The sequence below is a fragment of the Aquarana catesbeiana genome, linkage group LG07 (assembly GCF_042186555.1).
Source record: "Aquarana catesbeiana isolate 2022-GZ linkage group LG07, ASM4218655v1, whole genome shotgun sequence".
Lineage (NCBI taxonomy): Eukaryota > Metazoa > Chordata > Amphibia > Anura > Ranidae > Aquarana > Aquarana catesbeiana.
In genome coordinates this window covers 163,101,723-163,113,059 of record NC_133330.1, presented here as the reverse complement: position 1 = coordinate 163,113,059, position 11,337 = coordinate 163,101,723, and positions in this window count along the sequence as shown.

The following is an 11,337-nucleotide window of genomic DNA, read 5'->3' as shown; positions in this document are numbered from 1 at the left end:
TAAAAAGACACATTGCAGGCAGGGAAGGTAGTTAAAGTGACAGTCAGCACTTCTATTATGATCTGTGTTCAACTTCATTCTTTTTTGTTCGCCTCCCGTTCTCCCCTACTCCTCATCTATCCCTTTGCTTACTCCATCAATTTTTCTGTATATTTCCTAGTTTTCTTAAATTCTGTCAATTTTTCCCATACACTATTAAATCTTTCTACCAGACCATCCTCTCTACTACTAAGAGAATCCATTTTACATATGTAGTCCATTCTTTCAAACCATTGTGGGTTTTCCCTGGTCAGACCATTTTTTGAGTATTATTACTTTTGCTGTATTCAGTAAATATGGGATCATTGTTCTCCTATATTTTTTTTTCTACTACTTGTTTTATGAAATAAACATGTCCATGGATCATTTAGTATCTCCTTCCCCGTAATTACCCTTATATAGTATTGTATCTCGTGCCAAAACACCTTTATTTTTATACATTCCCACCATATGCGGGTCATATTACCTATCTGCTTACAACCTCTCCAACATAGTGGGGATTTATATATTGTATATTATATATTGTTAATATTTTTGGACTTTCTCTGGTGTTAAGTACCATCTCACTAAACACTTATAGTTCATTTCTATAGTTTTTATGTCTGTCGCGTAATCATCTACCATTCCCATTACTTTAACCATCTGTTGCTCATCCAATCGTGAACCCAATTCCCTTTCCCATTTTTCAATGAATGGAGGTCTTTCCAGTCCCTCCTAGATCTGTAAGTATTTTATAGATCCAGGATATTCCGTGCTTCAATTTTGTCTGTACATTACATAATCGTTCTATTGGATTCAAGTTCGCCTCTGTTCTAATTGGCTGTGGTAATGAAATTACAAAATGTTTCAACTATAAGTACCCCCATTCATTAATCTTTAAGAAATCACTTCTGTTTTAATTCCTGAAACTTTCTTATTTTCCCTTTTAACTACTACATCTTTTAATTGTGCATGCCCTATCCAACTTCCAAAAAGTGTCCCTTTCCCGGTAGAAAAAAATTTGTCCCTGAAAGTGCATATAATGGGGAATTATATTCCCATTTTTCGTGTCGGTGAATTAAATCCCATACTTTAAAAACATTTCTTGTCAAGTCGTGTGTCTCCTTGTCCAGTGTTCTGTATTTTATTGGTATCCATAGATTTTTATCTAATGCAGCATACACACGGTCGGACTTTTCGTCCGGACTGGTCCGATGGACGCCGACGGACCAAATCCGGCGGACAATCCGATCGTGTGTGGGCTTCACCGGACCTTCAGCTGACTTTTCCAGTCGCAAATCTGACGGACTTTAGATTTGGAACATGCTTCAAATCTTTACGTCGTAACTCTGCCAGACCCAGAAATCCGCTCGTCTGTATGCTAGTCCGACGGACAAAAACCGACGCTAGGGCAGCAATTGGCTACTGGCTATCAACTTCCTTATTTTAGTCCGGTGTACGTCATCACGTACGAATCTGTCGGACTTTTGTGTGATCGTTTGTAAGCAAGTCCGTTCATTAGAAAGTCCGTCGGAAGTCCGCCAAAAGTCCGTTGAAAGTCTGTCGGACAGGCCGTTGGACTTTTGTTGCTGAAAAGTTCGACTGTGTGTACACGGCATAAGTGTGTTTTACCCAAAGTGTTTTCCCTACCAACCCATCTTTTTAAGTTTTTTGTGTTTGTCCATTCTATCATACGAGTTAGTATAACTGCATTATAATATCTTTTTATATCTGGTGCTGCTAATCCCCTGTGTGTTTTATCTCTACTTAAAACTGCGTACTGTACTCTTGGCTTCTTATCTTGCCATACATATCTTAACAAAATCGTTTTTAAAGTTCTAAAGAAAGTCTGAGGAAGTGTTATTGGTATCATTTTAAATTTGTATACCATTTTTGGGAGTATTACCATTTTTAACATGTTTATCCTTCCCATCCAAGACAACAGACGTGTTGATATTTTCTTAATCTCTGTTTTGATTTAATTAAGCAATGAAATGTAATTTGCATGATACATTTTCCCAAGAGTGGCAGTTAATTTTATTCCAAGATGTTTTAATTCTTTCCCCTCCCATGTAAACGGGAATTCATTTTGTAATACTAATGCTTCATTTTTTATTAAACTTCTATTTAAAATTTCCGATTTTATTGGGGTAATCTTGAAGTTTGAGAGTTTCCAATATTTTTTTCAGTTCTTTCATTAAGTTTGCTAGTGTTAGGCTAGGCTTGGATATATAAAATAGTATATCATTGGCATAACCTTCAACCTTATGTTCTTCTCCTCCCATTCTTGCTCCCTCCACATCTGCACTATTCCATATAATTGCCAAAAAAGGTTCCAGCGATTAGTACATATAGAAGGGGCGACAGTGGGCATCCTTGTCTTGTTCCGTTAAACATCTGAAAAGGCTGTAAATAATATTGCAATTAGAAATATATTTCAGTTAGAAGGAAATATATTTAAAGTATTGATTGGTGTTATGGTAATTAGTTCAACTTCAAAGGTCTGCCTTTTGTTTTCCCTGATCACATCTCACCTGGGTAGTAAACAGCCTTCTTTGACTCATCCAATCAGACTGTGCCCAATATACAATTACTAGGAACAGTGACCAATTAGGGAGAATTATATTAGCCACAGTACAGAAAGGAGGGGGATATATAATGCTTTGTTCCCACCCCAAAGAGGGACTTAGCTTGGTCACAGACAGCAGTCACCATGGGCCCACCTGAAGTTAACAGGTAATCTAACGTAGAGCTGCACGATTCTGGCTAAAATGAGAATCGCAATTTTTTTGCTTAGAAGATAGATCACGATTCTCTCACGATGTAACATCATCGTTCACATTAAACAAAATAATTGGGCTAACTTTACTGTTTCGTTTTTTTTTTATTCATTGAAGTGTACTTTTCCCAAACAATTGTGTTTGAAAGACCACTGTGCAAATACAGTGTGACATAAAATATTGCAACAATCCCCATTTTATTCTCTAGGGTCTCTGCTAAAAAAATATATATAATGTTTGGGGGTTCCAAGTAATTTTCTAGCAAAAAAATCTGATTTTAACCGTAAGAAACAAGTGTCAGAAAAAGGTTTAGACTTTAAGTGGTTAAACTTCCTGCATATTCATACAGAATTTTCATCCCTTCAGAGAACTCTATATTTGTAACATGAAAGAATCGAGACACTCCACAACATAGATTGTCAGAGGGGGTGAATCGAGCTCGTGATCTTTTAACGTTTAATTGTGCAGCTCTAATCTAATGCTATACTTGCATCTTATATTGTAAATATAGTTGCTGTGGGTAATTTGTGAATATCCTGTAAGCCAGGGGTTCCACACTGTACATTGTGTTGTAAATACTGTCTGGTGTGTAATTTGTATATATTATGTAACCCTATCAATAAATGTGTATTGCGGATGGAACTACCTCTTTTGTGTAAGATCTCTCAGATCTAGATATGTATATTTCCATGCTACTACAATGATTGAGGTGTATGCACATAATCACAAACTATGCAACAAATGGCGACCACTACTTGGACGAAAAAATTTGGTGGTCTCTTTCAACAATATCTCAAGGGGTTGCAATATCTACAAAAGGCACACTATGAAAGAGTTTTTCATTTGAATGCTAAAAATGAATATTGGGTGCTCTATGTGCTTAATATAGAAATGGGCTATAAGAAATATATAAATATCTGTGTTGTACAGTGTGTAATCAATAGGGAGCCTACTGTAAGTATACTGAGGAACTTATGTCAAAATCTAAATATAATATAGAATTTGTACATGAAGAGTTCAGATGCATTAGGAGATGGAAAGAGCTGTTGCCCAATGTTTCTATGCATGAAGATTCAGTCTATTTAAAATGTTTTGAAAGATGTTTCCTGCAGTGGATAAAGTGTATGTATGCATATCATGCATATCAACAGGAATTGAGAGCACAGCACAAAAGATGGATAGGAAGGACAGACAGTCTTTAGAAAATGTGCTACTTGTAGCTAACAATATTGGCAAACTATCGCCAGGAGTGCACATAACATTTCAGGCAGATAATGTCTTGCAACAATGTAAATTGCTGGGAGTTGCCAACTCCAGAGATCAGGTTGAAATTTTACTATTAACAGTTAACTTGGACACATGGTCTTCCCTACCAGATCATGTTAAAGAAGGAAGAGCAGATTACAATGAAATTGTGGATGAATTGCTAAAAATATTATATCGCTCTGACCTAGGCTTAATAGCAGCTTATAGAACAAAACAGGAAAATAATGAGAGTCCACTTCTTTATGCAAACAGGCTATGGTCAGCTTACTATGTAGGCAAACAGAGAAATGGACACAGAGAGGACCCAGAGAACAAAACCCTCCTAATATCTAATGCCCATCCAAAATTTGAAACTTAAATGTGATTTTTTTTTTTATAAATCCTCTTAAAGATTCATATCAATGCACCATGGGCTGTATGTACAAGTATTTTCATGTAGTCAGAAGGTCTAATTCTGTGAAATCAAAAATATATCACCAGAGTACAAACAACAATACCTGTTTAGCAAGTCACACTACAGGAGAATTGGCCACTGTTTCAAACAGAAAGAGGCACCATTACAATTACAATGCCTCCAAAGATGAGATCTATAGGCATGGCCTTGCAGTTACTAGTCAGAGGCAAATAGCCTCATGCTCCCCTTTGGATGTAAATTCCATGGAAAGCGATCTCAGATTACAGCACAGGAGATCAGTTCTGAAAGAACTTAAGTTAATTACCACAATTACCTCTCTTGAAAATGGGATTAAACTACTGAAGTCGCATATTCATAATTGGGAAAATACCAATAAAATTATGGAAACATCACAGCATGTTCTTGAGGTAAAATATGAAGCATGCCATGCATATGGTACAGTGTAGGAAAGAACTGAAAAATATAAAACAACTTTTTGATCAAATTGTTAGGGTCCCACAGAAAACCGTCTGTTCCATTCAAACAGAAAATACAGGAGGGAGACCAAACCTATCTGTTATCTACTAGGACTTCACCTTACTTGAAGCAAAACTTAAATATAAGCAATGTAGGAACAGCGAAAGAAATACCAGATCTAATGTGTCATTCAGATGTTTATGATCTGATTAATTTATTTTCACCAGATCCAAGTGTGAATGTCAGTGAACATATACCAATGTAAATATATAAATGTAACAATGTGATAGTGTTTGCTTTCTTTGTGTGTCAAAGAAAGGGAAAAGGGTAATTGTCTTCAATATACTATTGAATCGAGGATTTCTCTATAAAATCATGCTTTGTGGTCACTCTGTGGCCATGGCTATCTGGTGAGCACATTTTATTATCACTTCGGGTGAAGCACTTCTATAAGCAAGATTTTGAAGCACATTGCACTTTAAAATTCACGGTGTTGGAGTATACACAAGAAGATTTGATCACTTATGTTTGTCATGGACATTTTTGATGTTTTACTTATTTGTGCACTTTATTAATTAGGATAGTACTGTATACTTATTTACTGGGTATTTGTTCCAATTGACCTTTGCGCCCTTTATTTATATTTTTCAAGGTGTATGTTCATAGATGTGTGTGTGTGTGTATGTATGTGTGTATATATATATATATATATATATATATATATATATATATATATATATATAAATACACACACCTAACAAAGGTAACGTATATTAGGCTAGGTATTCAAACATGGTTATTAATACAGGTGTTTATCTCCCCCAAAGAATCGGAAGACTGCCATAAATAGTTAAAGGTATAGGGTACAAGTATTGCTTAGTACAGAAGCTTACCCTTGCTTTATTTTTTCTTGATTGTTTTTTTTCTCTCCCATTTGCAGAAACACATAGTAATTCATGTGGAATTACATAAACTCTTCTACTCAGATTGTATGGGATTCAATCTCAATTAAGGTGTGTGTCTGGGTGATGTAATGGATCAGTATGAACTGTCTATGTGTAAAGAAAGACTTTTATTTTTTTTCTCAGGGGTGTGTACACACCATTGCTGGATGGCCATCAATAAGAAATGTGATCACATTAACACTTGTGCTTTGTATTTTTGTTTCTGTTGGTAATGAGCTCAGTACTGGTACCAGTTTACATTTATACCTTTTTTTTAACAAGTTTACATTTATTCTCAAATAAATAACCTGTGCACAGATATGAAATCTCAATCCCTATAACCCTGAGAAACTATAGGGATTTTGTTTTGTTTCTTTTTCCTTTCCTGGGGCTTGGAGTGAAGTTTCATTCACTCTGACACTGGGAAAGTAAATGATAATACATTACTTTGCACCTTGTGGCTTATGGATTCAGTATGTGTTGTGTTTTGTTTTTCCTTCCAAATTGACTCATGTGCTGTTAATATGTGAAGGTTATATGTCTACATGTTGTCTTCTTAGATTTTAGGTACTTACAAACCCACCAAGTTTTCCTATAACTTTTTTGTTTGTCAAAGTATAGATATGTGGGTGTGTCTGTACATTTTTGACTGTACTTACTGTTGATGGACTCATTACCGCTGGAAGTCTGTTCCAAGCATCCACTACTAGTTTAGTTCATTAGGAACCTCTCAGAGAGGTAGAGGGAGGTGTTATTAATGTTTTTTTTAGTTTAGTATTTTAGGCTAAATACACAAAGGTGGACAGATAATCCAGAGCGGCCCCAGACTTGGCAAATTTCTGTAAAACACAGAGGACCTTAAAGCATAGTTTTTATGTCTGTTTTAAGGAGAAGCCTTGAATGGGATTAATTGCAGTCAGGCCTAACTAAATTCCAATGTATGTGTAATATATATATATATATATATATATATATTTATTTCTGTTTCATTAACCACTTGCCAACCGCCTAACGCAGATATACTGTGGCAGAATGGCATGGGCAGGCAAGATCACGTACCTGGTACATGGTGTGCAGTCGGCATCGTTAGGGGAGCGATCCGTGCTGAAGGGGAGGCCACCCCCTCGCGATCGCTCCCAATGAATGACAATCTTCCTCTGCCTCTGTAATGTAAACAGAGGCAGAGGAAATGATGTCATCTCTCCTCATGTCATACTAACAGTAGAACACTCTAGGCACATATTTTACCCCCAGTCACCCCCCCCTGCACCCCCTGTCACAGTGACACCAATAGCAGTTTTTTTTTTCTGATTATTGTATTGGTGTCATTTCTGACAGTTATAAGTGGTAGGGCAGTTAGTGGTAGGCCCCTTTAGTTCTAGGGTACCCCCCTAACCCCCCTAATAAAGTTTTAACCCCTTGATCACCCCCCGTCACCAGTGTCACTAAGCGATCGTTTTTCTGATTGCTGTATTAGTGTCACAGGTGACGCTAGTTGGGGAGGTAAGTATTTAGGTTCGCCGTCAGGTGTTTATAGCGTCAGGGACCCCCATATACTACCTAATTTTAACCCCCTGATTGCCCCCTAGTTAACGCTTTCACCAGTGATCACCGTATAACTGTTACGGGTGACGCTGGTTAGTTTATTTTTTAAAGTGTCAGGGCACCCGCCGTTTATTACCTAATAAAGGTTTAACCCCCCGATCACCCGGCGGGTAATACAAGTTAAGTTTTAGGGTCATATAGGGTCTGCATCGCCCCAGGCAGCGTCAGGTTAGTGCCAGTACCGCTAACACCCAAGCACGCAGCATACACCTCCATTAGTGGTATAGTATCTGAACGGATCAATATCTGATCTGATCAGATCTATACTAGCGTCCCCAGCAGTTTAGGGTTCCCAAAAATGCAGTGTTAGTGGTATCAGCCCAGATACCTGCTAGCACCTGCATTTTGCCCCTCTGCCCAGCCCAGCCCACCCAAGTGCAGTATCGATCGATCACTGTCATTTACAAAACACTAAACACATAACTGCAGCGTTCGCAGAGTCAGGCCTGATCCCTGCGATCGCTAACAGTTTTTTTGGTAGCGTTTGAATCAGTCGCTAACATGAGCTTTTTTACCTGTGAGTCTCACTACTGTACCACTAAATTTAGAGCCCAAAATGGCAAATCGAAGGTACAGTAGTAAAGAGGCCTACACGTTTCTGAGCATGTCAGATAGTGAAGAGGAAATCAATCATCTCTCAGATTCAGGCTCAGAATACGATCCTGTAGACGACAGTGGCTCCATGACAGATAGCTCTGATGACAGAGTTGTGGTCCCTGCCAAGGTCAGGCATACCAGACCCCAATCTTCTTCTGCTGTTGTTGAGGTGCAGGAACCGCAGGTCCCTCGTATGGAGCAGAGCAGTACTAGCGCCGCTTTTCCTTCTGGTGAACTGGCAAGCACCAGTGGTCATACATCCAGCACTGCAGTAACACTTGATGACGTGGCGAGTCCCATAAGTTGCCGAAGCATGGGGGCAGCAAGGGCGGAGGAGTGATTTGCTCCTAACTTTTGGGGCGCATGCCCCCATGCTTCGGCATATATAAAAGGTGCATGTATGCCCATCATTAGAAGTGGGTGGATGAAGGGAGGTATTCTAATGGTGGGCATACCCACCGATCAATCTCTTTTTTTCATTCAGCCCACAGGCTGCATAAAAAAAAAAAAAGATTACAATATATGCCCAACAACGTACTGGTATGTTGCTGAACTTTGAGTGGTTATACCAGAATGGTGCCTGGAGGTTTAGGTATCATCTTGGTATCATTCCTTTCAGCCAGCGGTCGGCTTTCATGTAAAAGCAATCCTAGCGGCTAATTAGCCTCTAGACTGCTTTTACAAGCAGTGGGAGGGAATGTCCCCCCCCCACTGTCTTCCATGTCTGGCTCTCCTGTCCCAACAGGGAACCTGAGAATGCAGCCGGTGATTCGGCCAGCTGACCATAGAGCTGATCAGAGACCAGAATGGCTCCAATCATCTCTATGGTCTAAGAAACCGGAAGCTACGAGCATTTCATGACTTAGATTTCGCCGGATGTAAACAGCGCCATTGGGAAAGCATTTTATCACACTAATCTTGGTGTGGTCAGATGCTTTGAGGACAGAGGAGAGATCTAGACCCCAATTTTTTTCAAAAAAGAGTACCTGTCACTACCTATTGCTATCATAGGGGATATTTACATTCCCTGACATAACAATAAAAATGATTTTAAAAAAATGAAAGGAACAGTTTAAAAATAAGATAAAAAAGCAAAAATAATTAAAAAAAAAAAAGCACCCCTGTCCCCCCCTGCTCTCGCGCAAAGGCGAACGCAAGCATTGGTCTGGCGTCAAATGTAAACAGCAATTGCACCATGCATGTGAGGTATCACCGCGAAGGTCAGATCAAGGGCAGTAATTTTAGCAGTTGACCTCCTCTGTAAATCTAAAGTGGTAACCTGTAAAGGCTTTTAAAGGCTTTTAAAAATGTATGTAGTTTGTCGCAACTGCACGTTTGTGTGGAATTTTAAAGCATGTTGTGTTTGGTATCCATGTATAGTGTGTTTTAGTGCATTAAATTAAAAAAAGTGTGTTTTTTCCCAAAAAAATGCATTTGAAAAATCGCTGCGCAAATACTGTGTGAAAAGAAAAAATGAAACACCCACCATTTTAATCTGTAGGGCCTTTGCTTTAAAAAAAATATATAATGTTTGGGGGTTCAAAGTAATTTTCTTGCAAAAAAATATTTTTTTTCATGTAAACCAATAGTGTCAGAAAGGGCTTTGTCTTCAAGTGGTTAGAAGAGTGGGTGATGCGTGACATAAGCTTCCAAATGTTGTGCATAAAATGCCAGGACAGTTCAATCCCCCCCCCAAATGAACCCATTTTGGAAAGTAGACACCCCAAGCTATTTGCTGAGAGGCATGTCGAGTCCATGGAATATTTTATATTGTGACACATTCATTTTTTTTTTTGCACAAAGTTGTCACTAAATGATATATTGCTCAAACATGCCATGGGCATATGTGAAATTACACCCCAAAATACATTCTGTTGCTTCTCCTGAGTACGGGGATACCACATGTGTGAGACCTTTTGGGAGCCTAGCTGCGTACGGAACCCCGAAAACCAAGCACCGCCTTCAGGGTTTCTAAGGGTGTAAATTTTTTATTTCACTCCTCACTGCCTATCACAGTTTTGGAGGCCATGGAATGCCCAGATGGCACAAACCCCCCACAAATGACCCCATTTTGGAAAGTAGACACCCCAAGCTATTTGCGGAGAGGTATGGTGAGTATTTTGCAGACCTTGCTTTTTGTCACAAAGTTTTGAAAATTGAAAAAAGAAAAAAAAATACATTTGTCTTTTTCTTCATTTTCAAAAACAAATGAGAGCTGCAAAATACTCACCATGCCTCTCAGCAAATAGCTTGGGGTGTCTACTTTCCAAAATGGGGTCATTTGGGGGGGTTTGTGCCATCTTGGCATTTTATGGCCCTCGAAACTGTGATAGGTAATGAGGAGTGAAATCAAAAATTTACGCCCTTAGAAATCCTGAAGGCAGTGATTGGTTTTCAGGGCCCCGTACGCAGCTAGGCTCCCAAAAAGTCCCACACATGTGGTATCCTCATATTTAGGAGAAGCAACAGAATGTATTTCGGGGTGTAATTCCACATATCCCCATGGCATGTTTGAGCAATATATCATTTAGTGACAACTTTGTGCAAAAAAAAAAAAAAAAAAGTTTGTCATTTTCCTGCAACTTGTGACAAAATTTAAAATATTCCATCGACTCAACATGCCACTCAGCAAATAGCTTGGGGTGTCTACTTTCCAAAATGGGGTCATTGGGGGGGTTTACTGCCCTGCCATTTTAGCACCTCAAGAAATGAGGTCATAAACTAAAAGCTGTGTAAATTCCAGAAAATGTACCCTAGTTTGTAGACGCTATAACTTTTGCGCAAACCAATAAATATACGCTTATTGACATTTTTGGAATGCCCAGATGGCACAAACCCCCTATAAATTACCCCATTTTGGAAAGTAGACACCCCAAGCTATTTGCTGAGAGGTATAGTGAGTATTTTGCAGACCTCGCTTTTTGTCACAAAGTTTTGAAAATTGAAAAAAGAAAAAAAAAATACATTTGTCTTTTTCTTCATTTTCAAAAACAAATGAGAGCTGCAAAATACTCACCATGCCTCTCAGCAAATAGCTTGGGGTGTCTACTTTCCAAAATGGGGTCATTTGGGGGGGTTTGTGCCATCTTGGCATTTTATGGCCCTCGAAACTGTGATAGGTAGTGAGGAGTGAAATCAAAAATGTACGCCCTTGGAAATCCTGAAGGCAGTGATTGGTTTTCTGGGCCCCGTACGCAGCTAGGCTACTGAAAAGTCCCACACATGTGGTATCCTCATACTCAGGAGAAGCAGCAGA